At 50.0% G+C, this 27,885-nt stretch overlaps 1 long non-coding RNA gene across 1 annotated transcript in view; it reads right to left on the reverse strand.

Moving 5' to 3' along the window:
* Positions 1-27,885, reverse strand: part of LOC141156409 (uncharacterized) — a 34,557-nt gene that overhangs the window by 299 nt on the left and 6,373 nt on the right. The gene's annotated exons all lie outside the window — the stretch shown is intronic.

The raw sequence follows: 27,885 nt of genomic DNA on the forward strand, positions 1-27,885 counted from the left end.
GAAGGTTTAATCATAATCACCGACGCGGATTCTTTACTGTAAGAGCAGTGAGACTATGGAACTCTCTGTCTTTTGATGTTGTAATGAGTGATTCACTACTAAAATTTAAGAAGGTCCTGGATGCCTTTCTTGAAAAGTATAATATTACAGGTTATATATACTAGATTCCTCGATAGGGCATTGATCCAGGGAAGGAATTTTTTTCATCAACATGGAGCTTAGTGTTTGCTACATGTTTTTTTTTTGCCTTCCTCTGGATCTGTGACGCTTGCAGCCCTGCCCTGGGAAGATGGGGGATACTCGGAGCCGGGTCAGATGTTGAGGGGGATGCAGCCGTGGCCTGGACCCGTTCCGTGCCCAGGGCCGTCACATTAAAAATGATGTTAGGGCTTTCCGGGTTGAGTGGTAATTGTCGACTACGCCAACTGTGGTGTCTGGTGAAGGGCCACCAGCGCCGCTACAGTCCGCTGAGGCCCGGTGTCATGGCGGCTAAAGTTCTCGCTGCTCCCCACAGGCGGAGCGTGGCCTCAGGGCAGGCAAAGCAGGATGGAGGGGGAGTAGTAGTGTGGGAGTACGGGTACCGCGTTGCGTGGTATGGCGCGTAATGAACAGTCCGGAGGCCATAGGGATGAATTTCCAAGGCTTTACTCACAGTTCTCTTAAGCAGCGCAAGGCTTCTCCCTGCTCCTCGCGGAGTCCTGCGGCCACCAGGGACGGGGGTCCGACTACCTCCGAGGAAGTCCAGTGTTCCATAGCGACCCTACACCAGAGTGTTCCTGCACTACAGACTTCACCCTTTCCCGTCTGTGCGTGTGTAGTAGATAGGCCAGGTCTCCCTCTGAGCTCCTCTCAGGTGTAGGGCTCGGGTGGCAATTCCTCTCCATCCGAGGCCCGGTGGGATCCTCAGGGCCTAACCGGGCTTTCCCGTCCTGGACATAGAGTTTGAGGACGGGTGTCGGGGGCCGGTATCCCTCTTGCAGCCGGAATCCCTCTGAATAGATCAGGTAGGCGAGGACAGGTGGCGTACTCCGCTCCGTCTGCATCCTCCCCGGGAACCATTTGCTAGGGAGCCCCACTCTAAAGCTCCCGGGCCTTCTTGATCCTGGTCCTTGGCCGGGTTGAGACATTCCTTGTCTGCAACCTACCTCTCGTCCCAAAGATCGGGGTATGAGGGCTGCGTCCCATACCGGTGCAGGCCCACACAGGATCTGCGCTCCCGGAGGGAAGTCACATCACACACAGTTCATGACAGCACAGTTCGACCACTAAGAAGGACAGGTCCACACAGGAACAGGTTTGAACCATCAAAGGATTGAAGGACCAGAAAGAACCAGCAGAAAGACCGAAGGACCAAGATCCAAGATGGCATTCTATTAAATATGAAATTAGAAGTGTAACTAACTAACTGTTCCTCCACCCACACCCACTAACTGGTTCCTACCACTTTGTGTTCTCCAGTCTCCCTGTAACCAGGGGAGCAGCACCTAGTGCATACTAGCTCCCTCTGGTGGAAATGTGGTGTTGGATGCAAAAGGTTAGGTCACTACCATCACACTGGCCTTACCTCAGAGGAGGAACTCCACACTCCATTAAAGAAGTGCAGCATTCCTGTGGCGGTCGAACCCTCAGGGGCGCCACAGATCAACATGTTAGGCTATGGGTTGAACTAGATGGACTTAGTCTTCCTTCAACCTTAAAAACTATGTTACTATGTTATGATGATGAGACACAATTACTGATTAAGAGTGTTGAGCGAGCATGCTCGACACTGCTCGGTACTCGCCCGAGCATCTCACTACTCGGGATGTTCGGCGAGCACCAAGCATTTCCGGGTTGGCGCTCTTTACACGTTTGGCGCTCTTTACAGAGCCAATGAACATGCAGGGATTGCCAGCCAGTCACTGTAATGCCGCAGCCATGTTGTTTGTGGGCATTTGTGGCACCCCACGGGGTCTGGTCGCCACAGTGGCAGAAATACCATGTCTGAGAGCGACCATGGGTTTTCCTGATCAGGAGCACTATTGCATGCAATGCCTCCTGCCCCAGTCCAGAGAGGGGAGGAACCTGCCCTTTATAAACTGGATCTGGGGCAGGTGAGTAGTTCCAGAGACAGGAACAGAGCAGCAAGGAGCTCTGGAGGCAACACAGGAGCAGAGAGCCAGGGATTGGAGCTGATAGAGCTCATTCTGGCAGAAGACGCAGAGAACCGGACACCGGAGTCCGAGGCTGTGAGGATATCCACATCCAGCAGCAGAAACCAACTGGCAGGGGATTTCAGGTCCTCTGGCCATAGAAAGCCCGGAGGCTCAGTCACACGCAAAGAACCGGCACCGCCATCGAGGAGCGGAAGGTAATAAAGGCCCCAAGTCACCAGCCATACGGGTGAGCACCACACGGTACACTCAGGGACGTGGGCTACTACACGACTACAGCAGGGTAGCCAGGAAGAGTGCAGTCAGATGGGAAGGCCTACACCTCCACCTGGCCAGGGGGACTCTTGTTCGCTCACAGACTGACCAGGCCTCTAATGGTAGCCAGTACTCCTGGCAGGGCCTTCTTCATTACCAACAGTAAAGACCCTGAACTGCACTGCACGGACTCTGAGTCATTTCTGCTGCGCCCATGTACCACAACTCTCACCATCTACACACGCTGCCCTGAGGCTATACTCCTCCCATGGGGAGTTATACTACCCTCTGCTGCGCACACAACATCAGCCTCAGCGGTCTGCCCCGCAGCAGCGGTTCTCAGTGACCGCAATCCACAGGTGGCGTAGTCAGACATTTCAACATTAAAAACCAAGTAAACAGATCCGCCACTGGTTTGACCACCCTGAGCCACGGAACCGGGTCGCCGACACGGAGACTACAACCCCTGACATTACACAGAGACCCGGCTCCGGGTATTCCCCCACACACGGCCCAGGGGGCGCGTCAACTTTGGCGTAGTCGGCAGGATTTTGTGCCCGCAACCACCGGGTACTGCGTGCCTGAAGAAAGACGTTGATACTTACCGTGGTGAAGTTTCCCGCCATCCGCAGCCGTTTTCCCGCCATCCACAGCCATTTTCCCGCCATTGGGCGCCATCTTTGGGACGCCGCGCGGGAAGAAGAGGGGCGTGGACGCCAAAAGCGTGCGAGAGCTGAAGCCCCGCCTTACGCACTGACGATGCGCAAGGTCCTGGAAGGAGCCCAGCGGACGCCGACGTCACCAGCGCGTGACGCAAGGTCCTCTACCAAGCCTTCGGAGCCGCGGCCTACAGAAAAGAAGCAACGGAAGGTAGGCCACGGTTAACTAGGGGGGGAGGAAGACACCAGGAATGGAGGGAGCTCCCACCGCCAGCGCGGCTGCTGCCGCAGTGAATGCCGTTCACGATGCCGTATATATCCCCGGAGCCGCATGGTTACCCCAGTACTCAGGGGAGTCGCATACCCTGAGCGACTTTAAAGAAAGACTGTATAGCCTATTCAAAGTATACCCCCTGTCCGAGGAACAAAAAGTGAGCATCCTGATAGGCCAGTTAATCAGAGCAGCCCAAAGGGAAGTGAAGTCCTGGTCAGCCAGGAAAAAGGGGACTGTAAAGGAAATACTGGCCCGTCTAAGGGACACTTTTGATACCCGCACCTCAGCAGAGATTAAACTAAAATTTTATGGATGCAAACAGCGGGCACAAGACAGTATACGGGACTATGCTTTGAATTTGCAGGAGGTCCTGAGAGCCATTAAGCAGGCAGACCCTGACAGGGCCATCCGGGTGCTCCGAGAACCGGCACCAGGTGGCGCTGTAACCCACAGGCGCCCTGCTATCACCTATCACCAGGAGGCGGCGCCCTTGTTTGCAGAGCCTGTGGGAACTGATGCACAGGCTTTGGACAAAGCCCCGGTTGCGGGCCTGCACCATCAGGTCCAAGAGCTGACCAAAAGCGTTGCCGCGCTAACCAGAACTGTGCAGTCTTTACAGGTGTCCCCTCCAGGAAAGATCCAGCTGGCTTCCAGTCCGGAGGATGTCCCTTGGCGCCGACAGAGGAGGATCCCATCGTCCAGAGGAAGGCCCAGCGACCGCTACGACCAGGACGGACAACCCATCTGCCGCCGCTGCAACCAACCAGGACATATGGCAAGGTACTGTCATTTAAACGGGCCCAACCTGGGGCAGAGGGCCGACCCCCAGGCATAAGACCATCAGGCCCATTGAGCTGGTGTGATAATTACGTAGGGGGACGACCGGTCTTGCCTGTGGTGCTAGATGGCATTCCTATGAGTGCACTACTGGACACCGGGTCACAGGTAACCACCATCCCCTATGTGCTCTTTAAGCGGTACTGGAATGACTCAGATATTACCCGCTACCCAGATGACGATTTGAGCATCATCGCAAGCAATGGTCAGCCCGTTCCGCAGGTAGGATTCAAGGAGGTGACCATCAAAATTGGTAAAGTTGAACTGCCAGCGCAAGGACTGATTATTGTGGACATTGACCGTCGTGAAAGCCACCCTAAGATAACCTTGGGTACTAATGTTATTGAAAATTGTCTTGCAGAGATAATTATCATATTACAGCAGGTTGCGGTGAACGCCAGCTCCAGCCAGCAGCGTGTCCTACAAAAAGAGATCAGAGCCCTGATGAAAAGGCAACAGGTAGAACTGTCTGGTGGTGAGATTGGTAGTGTTAGGATGAGTGACCCGTTCCCTATCGCCATGCCCCCAAAAAGTGAGATGATGATCTGGTGCCGGACTGAAATCAGGTTAAGAGGAAGGGACTACCAAGCCATGGTAGAACCCGTCTACTCAGACAGTAGGCCCACCATTTTGACAGCACGGTGGGTGGTCGATGTACGCCATGGGAGGGTACCCGTCCGCATCCTAAACATTGGGGAAAGAGAAGTATACTTGCCCCGGTATGCCACTCTAGCCAAACTGTTCACCGTTAACCAAAACTCTGTAAAGGCCGTGGAACCCTTGCCTCCATTTCAACCAGAGAAGGGTAACGGCTCCAAGAAACAAATGGAGGACTGGTGTCAGAAGCTGCATGTGGGCACCGACTCCACTCCCTCACACCAAAAACAGGGAGTCTACCGGGTGGTGCAGGAGTACGAAAGAGTCTTTAGCAAACATCCGCTAGACTTTGGGCAAGTAAAGGGGGTAGAAAACCACATCCCCACAGGAGACCATCCACCCATAAAGGAAAGATACCGACCTGTACCCCCTGCACACTATCAGAATGCCAAGGGAATGTTGCGAGACATGAAGGAGACTGGGGTAATCAGGGACAGCTGTAGCCCCTGGGCAGCTCCACTAGTTCTTGTGAAAAAGAAAGATGGCACTATGAGAATGTGTGTAGATTACGGAAAGGTCAACCGTATCACACACAAAGATGCGTACTTGTTACCTAGGATAGAGGAATCTTTAGCTGCATTAAAGTCTGCTAACTTCTTCTCCACTTTGGATCTTACTAACGGGTACTGGCAGGTTCCTGTAGCAGAGGCAGACAAGGAGAAGACCGCGTTCACCACCCCGATGGGTCTCAGTGAATTCAACTGTATGCCGTTCGGGTTCTGCAATGCACCAGGAACCTTCCAGCGGTTGATGGAGTGCTGCCTGGGGCACAGGAAATTCGAGACGGTCCTGCTATACCTGGACGATGTCACCATCTATTCCAAAACATATGAGGACCATCTGAAACACCTGGCAGAGGTGTTTGACGCCCTGGCAGGCTACGGCCTAAAGGTGAAACCCTCCAAGTGTCATCTACTGAAACCAAAGGTACAGTACCTGGGACACGCGGTGAGTGCTGACGGAGTAGCTCCAGACCCTGATAAAATCACAGTGATTAAGGACTGGCCAAGACCCTCCAGCGTAAAGGAAGTGCGGTAGTTCCTCGGATTGGTAGGCTACTACCGAAGATTCATCCCCGGGTTCACCAAAATGGCAGCCCCTATGCAAGACCTCCTGTTAGGTCAGTCAAAGACCAAGAATCAGAAGCCGCGCTTCAGGTGGAACAAGCTGGAAGAGGAGTCTTTCCGCCAGCTGAAGATGGCCCTCACAGGGGATGAGATCCTTGCTTACCATGATTACGGCCAGCCTTTCATCCTCCACACAGACGCCAGTAATGTGGGGATGGGAGCCGTACTATCCCAGATCCAGCAGGGCAGAGAGCGGGTAATTGCTTACGCCAGCCGAAAACTACGGCCCACAGAGAAACCCTGAGAATTATAGCTCCTTCAAGCTAGAGTTCCTGGCAGTGATGTGGGCAGTGATGGAACGTTTCAAACATTACCTTGCCTCTGCCAAGTTCACTGTGTACACGGACAACAACCCATTGACACACCTGGACACTGCAAGACTTGGTGCCCTGGAGCAAAGATGGATGGCCCAGCTGTCCAACTATGAGTTTACCTTCAAATACCGGGCGGGACACACAAATGCCAACGCAGACGCCCTGTCCAGGATGCCAAACTTGCCGGACGGAGGGGAAGATCCAGAAGAACTGGAAGAGATTGAACTCCCTGCGTTCCACTGTCATGGGATTACCCAGTGTTCCCACTGTGTAAGGGATAAGCACTCTACCACGTTCAATCCCTTACCCCACTACAGCTGGGCGGAGACGCAAGACAGTGACCCAGCCGTCCGCCTGGTAAAAGAGATGCTGACACAGGATGATGCCCGCCTTGACCCAGACGCTCCGGAAGAGACCATACAGCTGTGGAAGGAGAAGAGTAAACTGTTTCTCTACAAGGGGAAGCTGTGCCGGAGAATTGTGAACTCCCGGACACATGAGCTGACCTGGCAGGTAGTAGTCCCGAGACGAGACGCGGCTATGGTCCTGGAGGCATACAACGACGGAGCAGGGCACTTTGGATGGAAGAAGATGGAGTTCCTGTTGCGTGAACGGTTCTTCTGGGTAGGCATGAGAGGGGCCATTGAGAGATGGTGCAGAGACTGCGGCCCGTGCCACCTGAGAAGAAAGGACCGTGCCAGCCAGAAGACTCCCCTGCAGCCCATCATCACCAAGCAGCCACTAGAACTGGTAGCCTTGGACCATGTGAAGCTGGCTCCAAGTAGGTCTGGGTACGTCTACGGACCACTACTCCCGGTTCCTGGTGGTGGTCCCTGTCAAGGACTTAACAGCTCAGACAGCAGCTAGAGCCTTCCAGCAGCACTTCTGCCGTCCACACGGGTATCCGGGGCAAGTGTTGACTCACCAAGGTCCAGCCTTCGAAACGGAGGTCTCCGAGGAGTTCTGCAACCTCTATGGCTGCAAGAAGATAAGGACAATGCCCTATCACCCCCAATCCAACGGATTGTGCGAGAAGATGAACCAGGTGGTGATAGACTTGCTGAAAATGTTGCCCCTGGAAGAACGCAGTCTGTGGCCTGAAAAACTGCCTGATCTGGTGGACTTGTATAACCACATCCCAGTAAATTCCACCAACTGCACCCCGGCTTACCTAATGAGAGCAAGACCTGGTAAGCTGCCTATTGACCTGGATATGAGAGTCCTGACACCCGAGGACACCTCGCCAGAGGCAGACTGGGATACAGAACGGCAGCAGCAGTACCGGAAAGTGCAGGAGAGTGTGGAGAGAAGTCTGTCTCAAGCAAGAGAAAGGCAAGAGAGGACTTACAACCAACATGCTCCCGCTGTTCCCCTGGCACCTGGAGAGAAGGTCTTGAAGAGGAAGAGGCGGCTCCATAAGTTAGACGACCAGTGGGAGAAAGACCCGTACACAGTACTGCCCTCAAGCCATGAAAATCCAAAAGTATGCGTTATCAGTAAGGATGGAGGAGACACCACAGCCACTGTCTCCAGAGACTACCTGAAGAAGTGTCCCGAGCAGCTGCAAAGCACTGATGAAGACCAAGATAGCCCTCAACCCGCAGAGGAAAGGGAAGAAATGGTCAGTACAGTACTCTGAGAATTTCCCCGGTCCTGGACACAAATTAACAATGCTATCGTGGTACCCGTCCTAACCTTTCTCCAGCCAGCCCCTCAAGGGCCTACAGAAGAGCAAGTAGTGTTGGGAAAGCAACCGGCCAAGGAGGCAGAAGATTCCATACCAGCTGCCCAGGAGAATCAACCCTCTGCTAGTAGTGAGCCTGCCGTGCCCGTGGTAAGCCAAAGAGTACGCAGAAAGCTGCCTAACCTACCCATAACATCTCCAAACACCTGTAGTGCAGACACTAGCGAGCCCACTACACAGGGGTGGAAACAGGGGACACAGAAAGAACACCACCAGATAGTGTGTTACGTAGGTCCACCAGGAGCACTAAAGGTCAGAAGCCCGCTCGCTGGAGAATCTAGAAAGAAAATGATATATACCTGTATATTGAAAATGTTGAAATGTTTTATGTTTATTGCATGAATAATAATTATGTTTCTCAAGTTACCCGACAGGGTCTATGGACTGACAGGTTATGGACAATGAATAACCGGAACTGTACCTTGTAAATAGTTGCACCTGTTAAGTGCCCCTTTTGTGCCAGACCACAGAACAAAAACTCGTGGAGATGGCTGAAGACGTGGTCCAACGCCGGATCATCGATGCCCTGTAGCCACCCCAGGGCCTATGTGGAGGGTTTGGGACGGGTCCCTCAAAATACATCTTGGGTGACATGGACACCTGGTTACGGAAGCGCCGTGAACTATAAAGACTCAACTCCTTGTACATATGTTGTTGTGTTATTGCTTATACCCTGTTATGTATGTTTTCATAAAATGTGTTTAGTCCCGGAGTACTAAAATTTACCAGGGGGGAATGTGGCACCCCAGGGGGTCTGGTTGCCACAGTGGCAGAAATACCATGTCTGAGAGCGAGCATGGGTTTTCCTGGTCAGGAGCACTATTGCATGCAATGCCTCCTGCCCCAGTCCAGGGAGGGGAGGAACCTGCCCTTTATAAACTGGATCTGGGGCAGGGTTAGTGATTAGTTTCAGAGACAGGGACAGAGCAGCAAGGAGCTCTGGAGGCAACACAGGAGCAGAGAGCCAGGGATTGGAGCTGATAGAGCTCATCCTGGCAGAAGACACAGAGAACCGGACACCGGAGTCCGAGGCTGTGAGGATATCCACATCCAGCAGCAGAAATCACCTGGCAGGGGATTTCAGGTCCTCTGGCCATAGAAAGCCCGGAGGCTCAGTCACACGCAAGGGACCGGCACCGCCATCGATGAGCGGAAGGTACTAAAGGCCCTAAGTCACCAGCCATACGGGTGAGCACCACATGGTACACTCAGGGACGTGGGCTACAACACGACTACAGCAGGGTAGTCAGGAAGAGTGCAGTCAGACGGGAAGGCCTACACCTCCACCTGGCCAGGGGGACTCTTGTTCGCTCACAGACTGACCAGGCCTCTAATGTTAGCCAGTACTCCCAGCAGGGCCTTCTTCATTACCAACAGTAAAGACCCTGAACTGCACTGCACGGACTCTGAGTCATTTCTGCTGCGCCCATGTTCCACAACTCTCACCATCTACACACGCTGCCCTGAGGCTATACTCCTCCCGTGGGGAGTTATACTACCCTCTGCTGCGCACACAACATCAGCCTCAGCGGTCTGCCCCGCAGCGGCGGTTCTCAGTGACTGCAATCCACGGGTGGCGTAGTCGGACATTTCAACATTAAAAAATAAGTAAACAGATCCGCCACTGGTTTGACCACCCTGAGCCACGGAACCGGGTCGCCGCCACGGAAACTACAACCCCTGACATTACACAGAGACCCGGCTCCAGGTATTCCCCCACACACGGCCCAGGGGGCACGTCACATTACAGTGATTGGCTGACCGCACAGCGTCACCTCGAGTATTTAAAACCGGGCGCCGCCATCTTGGACACAGTCGCTCCGAATCAGACAGTGTAGGGTCAGTGCTGCAGAGCTAGGGAGAGATTTATACTGCGAAATAGTGTAGGGTCTCTAAAGCCTGCCAAATCAAACAAACAGTCCTTCTCAGGACTAATATCCATCCCAGATATCATGCAGGCAGGCAGGCTGTATAGGAGACGCAGTGGTTATACCAACAAACACTGCATTACAGTCCTGTGTGCTCCTGCTGGTCAAATTGCTAGACTTATCCCAAGGTCTCAGGGGCCAGGAAAAATCCTTTTTTTTTCATCTAAATCCTGTTTTGTTTTCTTTTCCTCAGTCAGACTGTACAAATACCCATCTTATTAACTTTTTGGTATTTCCCCCCCACCCCCCAAATAAAAAAATTGAGTGTCTCGCTGACTGTTTAGACACCAATATATCTGTTTAAAAGAGTCTGGTGTAGGCCAGAGAACTAGAACTGTGTTTTTCCTCTTCCACGGTTCAAATCTGGGTGTTATCAACCTGCTTGCCTTATTTCCATTAAAAAAACAGTTTGACTGTGTCGCTGACTGTTCAGACACAAATATATCTATTTTAACAAGTCTGGTATACACCAGGAAATTATAACTGTGGTTTTGCAGTTCCACGGTTCAAATCTCTGTATTATCCACTTTTTTGTCTTTTTTGCATAAAAAAATACATTTTCAGTGTCTCGCTGACTGTTCAGACACCAATATATCTGTTTAAAAGAGTCTGGTGTAGGCCAGAGAACTAGAACTGTGTTTTTCCTCTTCCACGGTTCAAATCTGGGTGTTATTCACCTGTTTGCATTTTTTCCATTAAAAAAAACAGTTTGAGTGTGTTGCTGACTGTTCAGACACAAATATATATATTTTAACAAGTCTGGTATACACCAGGAAATTATAACTGTGGTTTTGCAGTTCCACGGTTCAAATCTCTGTATTATCCACTTTTTTGTCTTTTTTGCATAAAAAAAACATTTTCAGTGTCTCGCTGACTGTTCAGACACCAATATATCTGTTTAAAAGAGTCTGGTGTAGGTCAGAGAAATAGAACTGTGTTTTTCCTCTTCCACGGTTCAAATTTACTACTATTTACTACAGGCCACCTGGGCAAACTGAAGATATGGATGAACTCTTTATGTATCAAATGACCAAGTTCTCAAAAAAATATGACGTAGTGGTCATGGGAGATTTCAACTATTCAGACATTTGTTGGGAATCTCTCTCAAGTAAAACTAACAGGTCAAGCAAATTCTTATCCTCTCTTGCTGACAACTTTATCTTCCAAAAGGTATGGGAGAAAACAAGGGGATCTGCTACTTTGGATCTAATCCTTATAAACAAGGAGGAAATGGTTGAGGAGGTAAAAGTAGCTGGGACCCTAGGAGGCAGCGATCATGCTATTATAGAATTTTGGATAACTAGAGGAGGAAGACATGTGAGGACTCAAACTTTCAGAAAGGCAGATTTTAAGCGACTCAGAAAGAGAATAAGAGGGATCCAATGGCTGGAGGTCCTTAAGGACAAAAATGTCCAGGAAGGATGGGAAATTTTTAAAAATGTGATTCTCAAAGCACAATCGTTAACAATCCCGAAAAGTAGGAAGAATGGGAAGCATTTAAGGAAACCAGGATGGATGAACACAGAACTTAAACACATGCTAAAAAGAAAGAAAGAAATGTTTATCAAATGGAAAGAGGGAGGCATATCTAAAGAAGATTATAATGCAGTCTGCAGATCCTGCAGGGCACGTATCAGGTTAGCTAAAGCTGACAATGAATTAAGGCTTGCAAGAGAAGTCAAAAGCAATAAAAAGGATTTTGGGGGTATGTCAAAAGTAAAAGAAAAGTCAAAGATGCTATAGGATTTTTACAGGATGAAAATGGTGAAATGGTAAGAGGATGTTGAGAAGGCCGAACTTTTTAATTCCTATTTTGCATCAGTTTTCTCTCAGAAAGAAAATGTAACATAACTGATCTTCACTGTCCTATTAAAGGAATAGAAGAATCCAGGTTATCTGTAAACAGAAAGACTGTGAGGGAATATTTAGCTAACATAAATGAGTTCAAGTCTCCAGGTCCATATGAATTACACCCCAGAGTACGGAAGGAGATCGTAGAAGAAATTTTAGAACCACTCTCCATAATCTTTGAAAATTCTTGGAGAACAGGAGAAGTCCTAGAAGACTGGAGAAGAGCAAATGTTGTTCCTATCTTCAAAAAGGGAAGAAGGTGGACCCAGGGAACTATAGGCCGGTGAGTCTGACTTCTATACCAGGAAAGATCTTTGAACAAATTATTAAACAACATGTATGTAAGTACCTGGATAATAATGAAGTGATTAACCAGAGTCAGCATGGGTTTGTAACTAACAAGTCATGTCAGACTAACTTAATTTCCTTCTATGACAAAAATCACTGACTGGGTGGATCAGGGAAATGCTGTAGATATAGTATATTTTGACTTCAGCAAAGCATTTGACAAAGTATCTCAAACCATCCTTATTGAAAAAATGATGAAGTATGGAATGGACAAGGTAACTGTTATGTGGATTCATAACTGGCTTAGTGATCGGACTCAAAGAGTGGTCGTAAATGGCTTCACATCCAGTTGGATGAATGTCTCAAGTGGGGAACCACAGGGCTCTGTCCTGGGACCTGTATTGTTCAACATCTTTATCAATGATTTAGATGAAGGAATTGAGGGTAAACTGATTAAATTTTCTGATGACACGAAGCTAGGAGGGATAGCTAACACTAGAGAAGAGAGAGAGAGGCTTCAAAAAGACCTAAATAAACTGGAGCAGTGGGCAGCAACTAACAGAATGGTTTTTAACAGGGAAAAATGCAAAGTACTACATCTGGGCAATAAAAATGAAAAAAGCATATACAGAATGGGAGGAATAGAGCTAAGCAACAGCACATGTGAAAAAGACTTAGGTATACTAATAGATCATAGACTGAACATGAGTCAACAATGTGATGCAGCAGCAAAAAAAAATCTGGGATGTATTAACAGAAGCATACACAGTCTAGATCATGTGAAGTCATTATGGCACTTAACTCCTCTTTGGTCAGACCTCATCTGGAATACTGTGTCCAGTTTTGGGCACCACATTTTAAAAAAGACATTGACAAACTTGAGCAAGTTCAGAGAAGAGCGACCAGAATGGTGACCGGTCTGCAAACCATGTCCTATGAGGAACGGTTACAGGATTTGTGAATGTTTAGCTTGCAAAAAAGAAGACTGAGAGGAGACTTAATAGCTGTCTACAAATATCTCATGGGCTGTCACATTGTCGAAGGATCATCTTTATTCTCATTTGCACAAGGAAAGACTAGAAGCAATGGGATGAAACTGAATGGGAGGAGACACAGATTAGATATTAGAAAAAACTTTTGACAGTTAGGGTGATCAATGAGTGGAACAGGCTGCCACGAGAGGTGGTGAGTTCTCCTTCAATGGACGTCTTCAAACAGAGGCTGGACAGACATCTGTCTGAGATGATTTAGTGAATCCTGCTTTGAGCAGGGGGTTGGAGCAGATGACCCAGGAGGTCCATTCCAACTCTTACATTCTATGATTCTATGAAATCTGGGTGTTATCAACCTGCTTGCCTTTTTTCCATAAAAGAAAACAGTTTGAGTGTGTCGCTGACTGTTCAGACACAAATATATCTATTTTAACAAGTCTGGTATACACCAGGAAGTTATAATTGTGGTTTTGCAGTTCCACGGTTCAAATCTCTGTATTATCCACTTTTTTATCTTTTTTGCATAAAAAAAACATTTTCAGTGTCTTGCTGACTGTTCAGACACCAATATATCTGTTTAAAAGAGTCTGGTGTAGGCCAGATAACTAGAACTGTGGTTTTCCTCTTCCACGGTTCAAATCTCCTTTTTATTACCCTTGTGCCATTGATAGTGTGAGTATAAGCTATTTTACTTCATTTACAATGGGCAAGGCGTGTGGCAAGGGACGTGGAACTGGACGTTCTGGTGATGGTGCGTGCAGAGGATGGGGCCGTGGCCAAGGTGAAAATGTGCCACAACCAACAGCCACATCTTCTTGCTCCCAGTTCTTGACTGAATTACTAGGGAATGCACACAACAGCAGCTCTATTACGAACTGATTATTGTGCATAGGTTATTCATTGGATAGCAGATAATACTTCCAGTTACCTGGGCACCACCACCTCCGATCTGTCTTCCACACGGTCAAGTGTTAGAAGCTGTGAGTCTCGACTGCATACTCCTCCTCACCCTGATGCTCCTTCCTCCCACCATGCCGAGTGTCGTCAGACAGCAACTGATCCCACACTTGGACACTCTGAAGAGATGTTCAATGGTCCATTTCCATATTTGGGCCCCTCGCCTGCTCCGCTTGAAGTGGTGGAAGAGGAGATCCCATGTAGCGATGGCCAAATATTTGAACAGCCACGGCCACAGGAAGGCGACGCTGGCAATTTGTCACAAGAGGTGGACAATGACGAGACACAATTGCCACGAAGTGAGGAGGAGGACTGTGGTGTGGAAGTGGAAGAGGAGGAGGTGGTGGATGATCTAGTAACTGACCCAACGTGGCAGGAGGACACGCAAAGCGAGGCCAGCAGCACACAGGGGGAGGGAGGTAGAGTACCCCAACAGGCAGGAAGAACTATTGTGATGGCCACAGACAGAAGGCGGGCAACCGTTCCCCGTACCACCAACTTAAGGGACGTTGCCAGTACAACCGGTAGGTCTTCCAGAGTCTGGAATTTTTTTAAAGACTGTTGATAACCCCAAAAAGGCCATTTGTACCACCTGCCAGGCCAGCATCAGCAGGGGTGACAAAACTACCAGCCTGACCACCACCAGCACGATCAGGCACATGGCAGCAAAGCACCCGACTTTGTGGGGCAAACCCCAGGGTCCACAACCAGTGTCAGCGGGAGTCACCACTGCTTCTTCCGCTGTTGTGCGTGTAATAGAACCCCCTGTTGTGCGTGCAAGGCTATCCCCTGTCCATACTGCATGCAAAGATGCCCTCTCCTCTCAGTCTTCACTTGTTATGGCAGTTTCTCAAGAAACAGTATCAACGTCCACGTCCACGTCCCTCTGCAGAGTTCAATTGTCCATATCCCAGAGCTTTGAACGAAAGCGCAAATTCGTAGCCAACGCCCCACAGGCCACAGTCCTAAATTCGCACATTTCACTACTGCTTGCGTTGGAAATGCTGTCTCTTAGGCTGGTGGAGACGGAATCCTTCCGCAACTTTATGGCAGTGGCCGTCCCTCAGTACTCGGTCCCAAGCTGACACTATTTTGCCCGGTGTGCCAACCCCGCACTACGCAAGCATGTGTCCCAAAGCATCTGCCGTGCCCTCCACAACGCAGTTACTGGGAGAGTCCACCTGACAACGGACACGTGGACAAGTGCTTGTGGCCAGGGATGGTACATCTCCCTGACGGCACAATGGGTAAACATAGTGGAAGCCGGGACCCAGTGGGACCTTGGGACCGAACACATCCTCCCCACACCGAGGATTGCGGGCCCTATGTCAGTCAGAGTTGACCCCACAGTGTACAGCTCCTGCGCATCACCCTCCTCCTCCTCATGTTCAGCCTCCATCTCAGATATCACCACATCAGTTACAAGCTAGAAGCACTGCAGTACTGCCTCAGCCAAGCGGCAACAGGCTGTGCTGAAACTCATAAGCTTAGGTGATAAACCTCACACTGCTTGTGAGTTGTGGACAGCTGTGAAAGAGCAAGCAGATCTGTGGCTGAGACCGCTGAACTTACATCCAGGCATGGTCGTGTGTGACAATGGCCGTAACCTGGTGGCGGCTCTGAGGCGAGGCGAGATCAGACACGTACCATGCCTAGCTTATGTGCTTAACCTCGTGGTTCAGCGGTTTCTTAAATCGTACCCCGAGTTGCCAGATCTGCTCGTCAAAGTACGCCGCCTGTCATCTCATTTTCGGAAGTCGGCTACAGCTTCCGCCACCCTTCCTGTGTTGCAGCAGCGTTTGCAGCTTCCAGCACACAGACTGGTGTGTGATGTCCCCACACGTTGGAACTCTACCCTCCACATGTTGCAAAGGATTTGTGAGCAGAAAAGAGCAGTTGTGGAGTCCCAGCTGCAACAAGGCCGTCGATATTCAGGTCAGACTCCACACATAAGACCTCAGGAGTGGACCTGGATGTCTGACATATGTACCATCCTGACAAACTTTGAGGAGTCCACCAAGATGGTGAGTGGCGATGACGCCGTCATTAGCATCAGCATCCCAATTGTCTGTCTTTTGCAACGCTCTCTGCAGAGAATTAAAGAGGAGGCATTGCAGCCAGAGTATGATGAGATGGATCAAGAAGCCGTGGAGGGCGATTACACAGCCCAGCCTCATCTCATCCCAACGTGCATTGGGGGACAATGAGGGAGAGGAGGAGGAGGAATAACAGGAGCTGGTATCATGCACTGTAGACGGTAGTACCTGTACAACTGTCATACAGTCGGTTCAGCGTGGGCGGCCTGAGGACAGGGGGGAGGAGGAGGAGGAGGAGAGCATGGTCAGTCATCATCTTGGTGAGGACACGGAAGTCTTGCCCGTTACCAGTCTGACACGCATGGCTGACTTTATGTTGCGCTGCCTTAACCGTGACCCTCGCGTTGTCAAAATGTTGGGTGACAGTCATTACTGGTTGGTGACACTTTTAGACCCCCGCTACAAGGAGAACTTTTACTCTCTTATTCCTGAGGTGGAGAGGTCTACAAAATTGGGGCAGTACCAGAAGGCCATTGCTGCAGAACTGTTAAAAAAATTCCCATCTGAACACGCTAGCGGCAGAGGTCACAGTTCGTTGACCAACCAAGGCGTACAGGCGAGAGAGATGCAACTCCAATCCAGCAGAGGCAGGGGAACACTGTCAACATTCTGGGACAGTTTTCTGAGACCCGCCCAGCTTACAGGCCCTGAGGCGCTGGGTACTCTCGCAAGGAGTGGAAAGTTTCAAAAGATGGTGAGGGAGTACCTTGCCGACCGTACCAGCGTCCTCCGTGATTCCTCTGTGCCTTTTAATTATTGGGTATCCAAGCTGGACACTTGGAATGAACTCGCTCTGTACGCCTTGGAGGTCCTGGCCTGCCCTGCCGCTAGCGTGCTATCGGAGCGTGTTTTTAGTACCGCTGGGGGAATTATAACTAATAAGCGCACTCGCCTGTCAACTGTCAATGCTGACAAGCTGACCCTTATCAAAATGAACAAGAGCTGGATTGGGCCAGACTTCTCATCACCACCAAATGACAGCAGAGTAACATAAAGTCAAATCCACTGTGTTATTTCGGGAGGTGTATTCCCATGCACCGCTTCACACCCACACATGGGTAAATGCTTCCTCATTTTGGCTGTTTTTTGCTCTTCTCCTTATCCTCAGCCTCCACCACCACTATACCACCAGGGTGACCGTGGTCCGTGTTTCCAGCATTGCAAGTTCCTCCATCCTAATTTTTGGCAGCTTTTGCTTGGAAGGCATAGGCAAAGACTATGGGAGACCCACTACCCAATAGTGGAAATAATGTTTTTAATATGCCGTTTTTTCCATTTATAGCAACTGGGTCTCCTGTGCACTGTTGGCCTAAGCAGTGAATGGAAGGCTTTCCAAAAATTATGAGGAACTGCAATGCCCCTTGAAACAGACGTGGATTACAGCATACTAAAAGCCTTCTACCCATTATTGGGGAGTGGGTCTCCCTTAATGTTCGCCTTTGCATTGAAAAGTAAAAGCTGACTAAAATTAGGAGGAGATGCAAGCCCATTGGAAGAATGGTGGAGGTCGCAGGGGAATAAAAAGACAATAACAATGCCCCTTGGAAAAGTGGTGGAGGTCGCAGTAGCTTAACAAGACGGTATTATTGCCCCTTGGAAAAGTGGTGGAGGTCGCAGTAGCTTAACAAGACGGTTTTAATGCCCCTTGGAAGAGACGTGGAGGTCGCAGTAGCTTAACAAGACGGTTTTAATGCCCCTTGGAAGAGACGTGGAGGTCACAGTAGCTTAACAAGATGGTTTTAATGCCCCTTGGAAAAGTGGTGGAGGTCGCAGTAGCTTAACAAGACGGTTTTAATGCCCCTTGGAAATGACATGGAGGTCGCAGTAGCTTAACAAAACGGTTTTAATGCCCCTTGGAAAAGTGGTGGAGGTCGCAGTAGCTTAACAAGACGGATTTATTGCCCATTGGAAAAGTGGTGGAGGTCGCAGTAGCTTAAGAAGACGGTTTTAATGCCCCTTGTAAGAGACGTGGAGGTCGCAGTAGCTTAACAAGACGGTTTTAATGCCCCGTGGAAAAGTGGTGGAGGTCACAGTAGCTTAACAAGACGGATTTAATGCCCATTGGAAAAGTGGTGGAGGTCAAAGTAGCTTAATAAGACGGTTTTAATGCCCCTTGGAAAAGTGGTGGAGGTCGCAGTAGCATAACAAGACGGTATTAATGCACCTTGGAAAAATGGTGGAGGTCGCAGTGGAATAAAAAGACAATATCAATGCCCCTTGGAAAAGTGGTGGAGGTTGCAGTAGCTTAACAAGACGGTTTTAATGCCCCTTGGAAGAGACGTGGAGGTCGCAGTAGCTTAACAAGACGGTTTTAATGCCCCTTGGAAGAATGGTGGAGGTCGCAGTGGAATAAAAAGACAATATCAATGCTCCTTGGAAAAGTGGTGGAGGTTGCAGTAGCTTAACAAGACGGTTTTCATGCCCCTTACAAGAGCCATGCAGTACAGCATATTAAAAACATTATTCCCATTATTGGGGAGTGGGTCTCCCAGAGTCTTTGCCTATGTCTTCTAAGCAAAAACTGCCAAAAATTAGGACGGAGGAACTTACAATGCTGGCAAACAAGAGCCATGCAGTACAGCATAATAAAAACATTATTCCCATTATTGGGGAGTGGGTCTCCCATAGTCTTTGCCAATGCCTTCCAAGCAAAAGCTGCCAAAATTTAGGACGGAGGAACTTACAATGCTGGCAAACAAGAGCCATGCAGTATAGCATAATAAAAACATTATTCCAATTATTGGGGAGTGGGTCTCCCATAGTCTTTGCCTATGCCTTCCAAGCAAAAGCTGCCAAAAATTAGGACGAGGAACTTGCAATGCTGGCAAACAAGAGCCATGCAGTACAGCATATTAAAAACATTATTCCCATTATTGGGGAGTGGCTCTCCCATAGTCTTTGCCTATGCCTTCCAAGCAAAAGCTGCCAAAAATTAGGACGGGGGAACTTGCAATGCTGGCAAACAAGAGCCATGCAGTACAGCATATTAAAAACATTATTCCCATTATTGGGGAGTGGCTCTCCCATAGTCTTTGCCTATGCCTTCCAAGCAAAAGCTGCCAAAAATTAGGACGGAGGAACTTGCAATGCTGGCAACACGGACCACGGTCACCCTGGTGGTATAGTGGTGGTGGAGGCTGAGGATAAGGAGAAGAGCAAAATGCAGCCGAAATGAGGGAGCGTATACCCATGTTTGGGTGTGAAGCGGTGCATGGGAATACACCTCCCGAAATAACACAGTGGATTTGACTTTATGTTACTCTGCTGTCATTTGGTGGTGATGAGAAGTCTGGCCCAATCCAGCCCTTGTTCATTTTGATAAGGGTCAGCTTGTCAGCATTGTCATTAGACAGGCGAGTGCGCTTATCAGTTATAATTCCCCCAGCGGCACTAAAATCACGCTCCGATAACACGCTAGGGGCAGGGCAGGCGAGGACCTCCAAGGCGTACAGATCGAGTTCATTCCAAGTGTCCAGCTTGGATACCCAATAATTAAAAGGCACAGAGGAATCACGGTGGACGCTGATACGGTCGGCAAGGTACTCCCTCACCATCTTTTGAAACTTTCCACTCCTTGTGAGAGTACCCTGCGCCTCAGGGCCTGTAAGCTGGGCGGGTCTCAGAAAACTGTCCCAGAATGTTGACAGTGTTCCCCTGCCTCTGCTGGATTGGAGTTGCGTCTCTCTCGCCTGTACGCCTGGGTTGGTCAACGAACTTGACCTCTGCCGCTAGCGTGTTCAGATGGGAATTTTTTTAACAGTTCTGCAGCAAGGGCCTTCTGGTACTGCCACATTTTTGTAGACCTCTCCACCTCAGGAAAAAGAGAGTAAAAGTTCTCCTTGTAGCGGGGGTCTAAAAGTGTCACCAACCAGTAATGACTGTCACCCAACATTTTGACAACGCGAGGGTCACGATTAAAGCAGCGTAACATAAAGTCAGCCATTCGTGCCAGACTGGTAACGGGCAGGACTTCCGTGTCCTCACCAAGATGACGACTGACCATGCTCTCCTCCTCCTCCTCCTCCCGCCTGTCCTCAGGCCACCCACGCTGAACCGACTGTATGACAGTTGTCCAGGTACTACCTTCTACAGCGCGTGATGAGATGAGGCTGGGCTGTGTGTAATCGCCCTTTACGGCTTCTTGATCCATCTAATCATACTCTGGCTGCAATGCCTCCTGTTTAATTCTCTGCAGAGAGCGTTGCAAAAGACAGACAATTGGGATGCTGACGCTAATGATGGCATCATTGCCACTCACCATCTTGGTGGACTCCTCAAAGTTTGTCAGGATGGTTCATAGGTCAGACATCCAGGTCCACTCCTGAGGTCTTATGTGTGGAGTCTGACCTGAATATCGACGGCCTTGTTGCAGCTGGTACTCCACAACTGCTCTCTTCTGCTCACAAATCCTTTGCAACATGTGGAGGGTAGAGTTCCAACGTGTGGGGACATCACACACCAGTCTGTGTGCCGGAAGCTGCAAACACTGCTGCAACACAGCAAGGGCGGCGTAAGCTGTAGCCGACTTTCGAAAATGAGCTGACAGGCGGCGTACTTTGACGAGCAGATCTGGCAACTCGGGGTACGATTTAAGAAACCGCTGAACCACTAGGTCAAGCACATGAGCCAGGCATGGTACGTATGTGATGTTGCCTCGCCTCAGAGCCGCCACCAGGTTACGGTCATTGTCACACACGACCATGCCTGGATGTAGGTTCAGCTGTCTCAGCCACAGATCTGCCTGCTCTTTCACAGCTGTCCACAACTCACAAGCAGTGTGAGGTTTATCACCTAAGCTTATGTGTTTCAGCACAGCCTGTTGCCGCTTGGCTGAGGCAGTACTGCAGTGCTTCCAGCTTGTAACTGATGTGGTGATATCTGAGATGGAGGCTGAACATGAGGAGGAGGAGGAGGATGATGCGCAGGAGCTGTACACTGTGGGGTCAACTCTGACTGACATAGGGCCCGCAATCCTCGGTGTGGGGAGGATGTGTTCCGTCCCAAGGTCCGACTGGGTCCCGGCTTCCACTATGTTTACCCAGAGTGCCGTCAGGGAGATGTACCGTCCCTGGCCACAAGCACTTGTCCACGTGTCCGTTGTCAGGTGGACTCTCACAGTAACTGCGTTGTTGAGGGCACGGCAGATGTTTTGGGACACGTGCTTGTGTAGTGCGGGGATGGCACAACGGGCAAAATAGTGTCGGCTGGGGACCGAGTACCGAGGGACGGCCACCGCCATAAGGTTGCGGAAGGATTCCGTCTCCACCAGAGTAAAAGGCAGCATTTCCAATGCAAGCAGTCGTGAAATGTGCGAATTTAGGACTGTGGCCTGTGGGACGTTGGCTGCGAATTTCCGCTTTCATTCAAAGCTCTGGGCTATGGACAATTGAACGCTGCGGTGGGACGTGGACGTGGACGTTGATGCTGTTTCTTGAGAAACAAGTGAAGACTGAGAGGATGGGGCATCTTTGCATGCAGTATGGACAGGGTATTTCCTTGCATGCACAACAGGGGGTTCTATTACACGCACAACAGCAGAAGAAGCAGTGGTGACACCCGCTGACACTGGTCGTGGACCCTGGGGTTCACCCCACAAAGTCGGGTGCTTTGCTGCCATGTGCCTGATCATGCTGGTGGTGGTCAGGCTGGTAGTTTTGTCACCCCTGCTTATGCTGGCATGGCAGGTGGTACAAATGGCCTTTTTGGGCTTATCAGCAGAGTCTTTAAAAAAATTCCAGACTCTGGAAGACCTACCGGTTGTACTGCCAACGTTCCTCATGTTGGTGTTACGGGGAACTGTTGCCCGCCTTCTGTGTGCCGCCACCACACTGCTTCTTCCTGCGTGTTGGGGTACTCTGCCTCCCTCCTCATGTGTGCTGCTGGCCTCGCTCTGCGTGTCCTCCTGCCACGTTGGGTCAGTTACTAGATCATCCACCACCTCCTCCTCTTCCACTTGTAGACCACGATCCTCCTCCTCACTTCGTGGCAATTGTGTCTCGTCATTGTCCACCTCTTGTGTCAAATTGCAAGCGTCGACTTCCTGTGGCCGTGGCTGTTCAAATATTTGGGCATCGCTACATGGGATCTCCTCTTCCACCATTTCAAGCGGAGCAGGCGAGGGGCACAAATATGGAAATGGACCAGTGAACAGCTCTTCAGAGTGTCCAAGTGTGGGATCAGTTGCTTTCTGACACTCGGCATGGTGGGAGGAAGGAGCATCAGGGTGAGAAGGAGTATGCGGTCGAGACTCACGGCTACTAAAACTTGGCCGTGTGGAAGACAGACCGGAGGTGGTGGTGCCCAGGTAACTGGAAGTATTATCTGCTATCCAATTAATATCCTGTTCACACTGATCAGTTTGCAATACTGGTGTTGTAGTGTGCTTACTTAGTAATTCGGTCAAGAAGTGGGAGCGAGAAGATGTGGCTGTTGGTTGTGGCACATTTTCACCTTGGCCACGGCCCCGTCCTCTACACGCACCATAACCAGAACGTCCAGTTCCACGTCCCTTGCCACGCGCCTTGCCCATTGTAAATGAAGTAAAATAGCTTACACTCGCACTATCAATGGAAAAAGGGTAATAAAAAGGAGATTAGAACCATGGAAGAGGAAAATCACAGTTCTATTTCTCTGGCCTACACCAGACTCTTTTAAACAGATATATTGGTGTCTGACCAGTCAGGGAGACACTATTACAGTTTTTTTTTATGGCAAAAAATGCCAAAAGTAGGATAATACAGAGATTTGACCCATGGAACTTCAAAACCAGAGTTCTATTTCTCTGGCCTACACCAGACTTTTTTAACAGATATATTAGTGTCTGGACAGTCAGGGAGACACTATTACAGTTTTTTTTTATGGCAAAAAATGCCAAAAGCAGGATAATACAGAGATTTGACCCATGGAACTGCAAAACCACAGTTCTATTTCTCTGGTCTACACCAGACTCTTTTAAACAGATATATTGGTGTCTGACCAGTCAGGGAGACACTATTACAGATTTTTTTTTAGGCAAAAAATGCCAAAAACAGGATAATACAGAGATTTGACCCATGGAACTGCAAAACCACCGTTCTATTTCTCTGGCCCACACCAGACTATTTTAAACAGATATATTGGTGTCTGAACAGTCACAGCCACACTCAATTTTTTTTGGCGGGGGGAATACCAAAAGGTTAATAAGACGCGTATTTGTACAGTCTGACTGAGGAAAAAAAGATAATACAGGATTTAAATGAAAAAAAAAAAGAATTTTTTCTGGCCCCTGAGACCAGGGGATAAGTCTAGCAATTTGACCAACAGGAGCACACAGGACTATAATGCAGCGTTTGCTGGTATAACCTATACAGCCTGCCTGCCTGCCTGCCTGATATCTGGGATGGATATTAGTCCTGAGAAGCACTGTTTGTTTGATTTGGCAGGCTTTAGAGACCCTACACTAACTATTTCGCACTATATATCTCTCATTAACTCAGCAGCACTCTCCCTACACTGTCTGATCCCGGGCAACTGTGTCCAAGATGGCGGCGCTAGGTTTTAAATACTCGAGGTGGCGCTGTGCAGCCAGCCAATCACTGTAATGCCCACAAACAACATGGCTGCGGCATTACAGTGACTGGCTAGCAATCCCTGCATGTTCATTGGCTCTGTAAAGAGCAACAAACGTGCAGGGCGGAGACCCGAGCTCCCGCCCGAGTAACCCGGAAATGCTCGGTGCTCGCCGAACATCCCGAGTAGTGAGATGCACGGGCGAGTACCGAGCAGTGTCAAGCATGCTCGCTCAACACTAGCCCTCTGACCTCCATGTCACTTCCAAGGGGCATTGGAGTGCCTCGAAATTTTTGGTAGGCATTGTACTCACTGTATGCCCTATAACTGTGTAGCCGAACCACTCCTTTTGGTACAGAGACATATCCTACAAGACACGTGTGGTTGACTGGCCTGATATTGATGTGAATGGTCCCTGTTCCTCCTGCTCTTTCTCCTTTGCCACCACTTCATCCATCATTTATCACCTGAAGCTTTGTTTTAACGGGAGTCATAGAACTGGGATAGTAGCAGGAAAACATCCAGCCATCCTCGGAGGAGGTAGGATATGCGCCAAAACGCTGACCACCTCAGGCCTAGCCGCTACTACATACATGCGCTTGCATTCCAAGGAACAGAAAGCTAAGGAGATGGATGGCCTCATGATCATGAATAATTTACTCGTTGTGTAGGAGGTCGACCACTGCTGCTGTCTGCATTCTGAACTTTTTGTTGAAGCCTGATTGACCCAGTACCCGCAATCCTCTATGTCTGGAGGACGTGTTGCATCCCAGTGTCCAACTGTGTCCCGGCTTCCACAATATTAACCCAGTGTGAAGGCGTCAGTGAGATGGACCATCCCTGGCCACATTCACTTGTCCACGTGTTTGTGGTTAGGCTGTCCTTCCCACTAAATGCACTAGGGAGGGCACAGGTATTGTTTTGGTATGCGCGCTTGTGTATAAGGCGCACCGGGACAAATAGGGGCGGCTGGGGACCGTTTATGGACACCAGGCCGCCGATGCAGCGATGACGTGGTGGCCAGATTCCGCTTCCACATGCCTAAAAGGCCCAATTTCAAGTGCAAGCAAGCAAGCAGTATGGTATTACAGCCTGGGGGTGGGTGGGTGGCAGGCTGCATACTTGCGCTTGCATTGCAAGGAAAGGGGGAGGTACAATTGAACACTGCCCTGGGACAAGGACTTGCACGGGGATAGTTGCAAGTCTGCATCTTCTGATGCGGCAAGGATCATTTCTGATGGGCACACTTTTAGGCAGTGACCTGGGTGTCAGAGATGAATGCATTTGTCACGGTTGAAAGCAGTACAAAAGTGCAAAAATGCATAAAAAATGCTACTTGTGAACATAGCCCAAGGTGTGGAGGAGTATTTTTGTTTTTGATTATTTATTTTACCTTATACACAAGTCTTTACCCTGGAAAGGAACTTCCTTAACATATTTCAAAGGAAAACAGTTTCAGTTTCGTTTTTGAACGTTTTATTGTGAGCCCGTAAAAATGGCTTAATACCTCTGACCATGTTGTTGACAGCAGTGACCTGGGGGTCAGAAATGCTTCCTGGGGCGATCCCCATGCTGTGCCCATGTCATTTGAGCACTGTCACTATGGTTTTGGGCACTTTTTAGGCTTTCTACAGACTGCCGGGGGTGCTGCCGCAAAAATGGTCGGGTCTCCCATAGACTAACATTGGGCTCGTTGCTCGGGTCGAGCACCCGAGTATCACGGTGAGCTCGGCCCGAGCTTCGAGCACCCGAGCATTTTAGTGCTCGCTCAACGCTGCTGATTAACTCCCATTATACTCGTTACTCGAAACGAGCATTAGGAATTGCTTGATTTGAGTAATGAGCATCCAAGAATTTTAGCGCTTGCTCATCACTATTGGTGATGCAATAAGACCATATCTAATGAACATAATTATGTGTACTATAAAAAATGAATGATCACTTAAAATAGGAGCACAGGAATTCATTATGCTCGAATGAAAACAACTTAGCATGTTTATTGTAGATGTGACGCCCTGCTGTGCATGGAGTCACAGACCAAAGGGGGGTGCATTTCAGGTTTTCTCCACAAGAGGCCCTCAGAGCATACACACACCTCCACCCTACCTCAGAACCACCAGAGGGAGCCCTTTAGTGAATATATAAAGGAGGGTGGAGGCAGGAAGAGAGGAAGTTCAGTCAGTTGTCTAAGGAGTGAGTCCAGTCAGGAGTCTCTGCTGAGACACAGAAGGTTAGTGACTCAGCAGGTTTCTGCTGAGAGGAGTTGTTTGGAGTCTGCTGCATGCAGCTCAGAGAGAGACAGCTAGGAGCGTTGCCGACGCTCTAAAGAGCGGCAGAAGAGGCAGCCAGCTTACTGCCAGTGTGTATAACCTAGTGAGGGCCCAGAGTAGGCCGAAGGCTAGTGGAACAGTAGCATCGGGGACCGAGGAGCTTCATAAGCTCACCCCAGAAATATACCGGACACCGGCTCCGAGTCTGCAGAGCAGTATACCCTCTGTGGAAAACAACCGGATCTTTCCTGGAAGACTTCAGGTCTCAGGATAGCCCAGGAGCTGACACGTAACAGGACCAGGAGGCACTGAGGCTCCGCCATACCAGGAGCGTGCTCTTCAGCAAAAGGCCCTAACACCAGGTCAGCCGGCGCAACACAAGGACTAAGTTAGGCCTAGTTTCAGACAGGCCATAAACTACACAAGCGGCAAGGATACAGGAGGCCCTATACCTGCTCACTGGGGAGAGACCTGCAGTGCACCCCTCACCCTACAGTGCTCCGGGCGGTACCGCAACTCCACCAGTAAAAAGGTACTGAAGCCAAACGTGAGTGTGTCTCCCATTTTTCCTTGGACCCGGCTGGGTCACCGCCATATAGTGCACCTTACCTGCCCTGAGGCCTAGCTCCACCTGTCGGAAGCTACCCCATCATAGCTGCCATAACACCGGCCTCAGTGGACTGCCGCAGCGCTTGTGGTCCTCACCAGACACCACAGGTGGCGTCACGAACTTTCATTTTCCATTTAACCCCTTTTTTTAAGAGAGACCCCAGGGTACGGGCCCGGGAGCCGACCACCGCGACATCCCCCAAGGCCAAGCATTAAGGCCCGGGCGCCGAGTAGTCCCCATCCCCTGGGTGCCACATCTCTCTAACTGGCGTCACGAACAGGATTGCGTGCCCGCGGCAACAGAAGGAGTTGTGCCCGTTGCCACCGGGTACTGTGCGCCTTAAGAAACTGTAAAAAAAGCTCACAGTGGTGAAGCTTTTCCCGCCATTTTCTGGAGTTTCCAGCCATTGGCTGCCATCTTTCCGGTCGCCATGCGAGAAGAAGGGCGTAACCGTGGGAAAACTAGAGGGCGTAACCGCTGAAAGCGCGCAAAGTCGAGGACACGCCCCACGCACTGACGCAACGTCAGGTCCTGGCAGGAAGCCCAAGCGAACGCTCTGACGTGGAACGTAAGCGACGCAAGGTCCTATCAGAAGACCTCCGCCTGCGGAGCTGCGGCCTACAGAAGGAAGGTAGGCCACGGTTCACTAGGGGGGCGCCAAGATGTTGCAGCAACAGCCCGACGTCGCTGACCTGGCTAACAGCCCCGATGATGCGCCCGCAGCCGCCGCCGCGCAAGACGGAGCAGCCGCCCCATTACCAGGGCCTGTAGCCCCTATTGTACCATTGAATTTACCGTACATGCCTGGGGCAAAGTGGCTCTCCCAGTACAACGGCAAGCCGGACACCCTGTCCGGATTCAAGCGCAAAATATGCAGCATCCTGGACATGTATTCTATAACCGGCAAACAAAGAGCAGCAGTAGTTGTGGGACAATTGACTGGTGCTGCGGAGAGAGAAGTAGAGACTTGGTCGGCCGCAGACCAGGAATCAGTGTCCACAATTTTCAAAAAGTTACAGACTGCCTTTGAGGACCGCACTGAGGCAGACCTCCGGATGAAGTTCTACCAATGCTCTCAGAAGCCGGAGGACAGCGTTCGGGACTATGCCTGCCGTTTACAGGTGGCCCTGCGAGCTCTAAAACAGGTTAGTCCAATTAGCATAACCAATGAGAGTAAAATGCTAAAAGAACAATTTGTCCGGGGGCTGAGGTCCCAAGCGGAGAGCAGGACTGTGCGTTGGTGGTCCTTGGACCATCCAGATGCTACCTTTGACATCCTTAAGGACATGGCTATCAGGGGACTGCAACCCCTGGAGACAGCAGAT

The sequence above is a fragment of the Phyllobates terribilis genome, unplaced genomic scaffold (genome assembly GCF_046119375.1).
Source record: "Phyllobates terribilis strain yellow unplaced genomic scaffold, ASM4611937v1 Scaffold_8__6_contigs__length_399053987, whole genome shotgun sequence".
Taxonomy (NCBI): Eukaryota; Metazoa; Chordata; class Amphibia; order Anura; family Dendrobatidae; genus Phyllobates; species Phyllobates terribilis.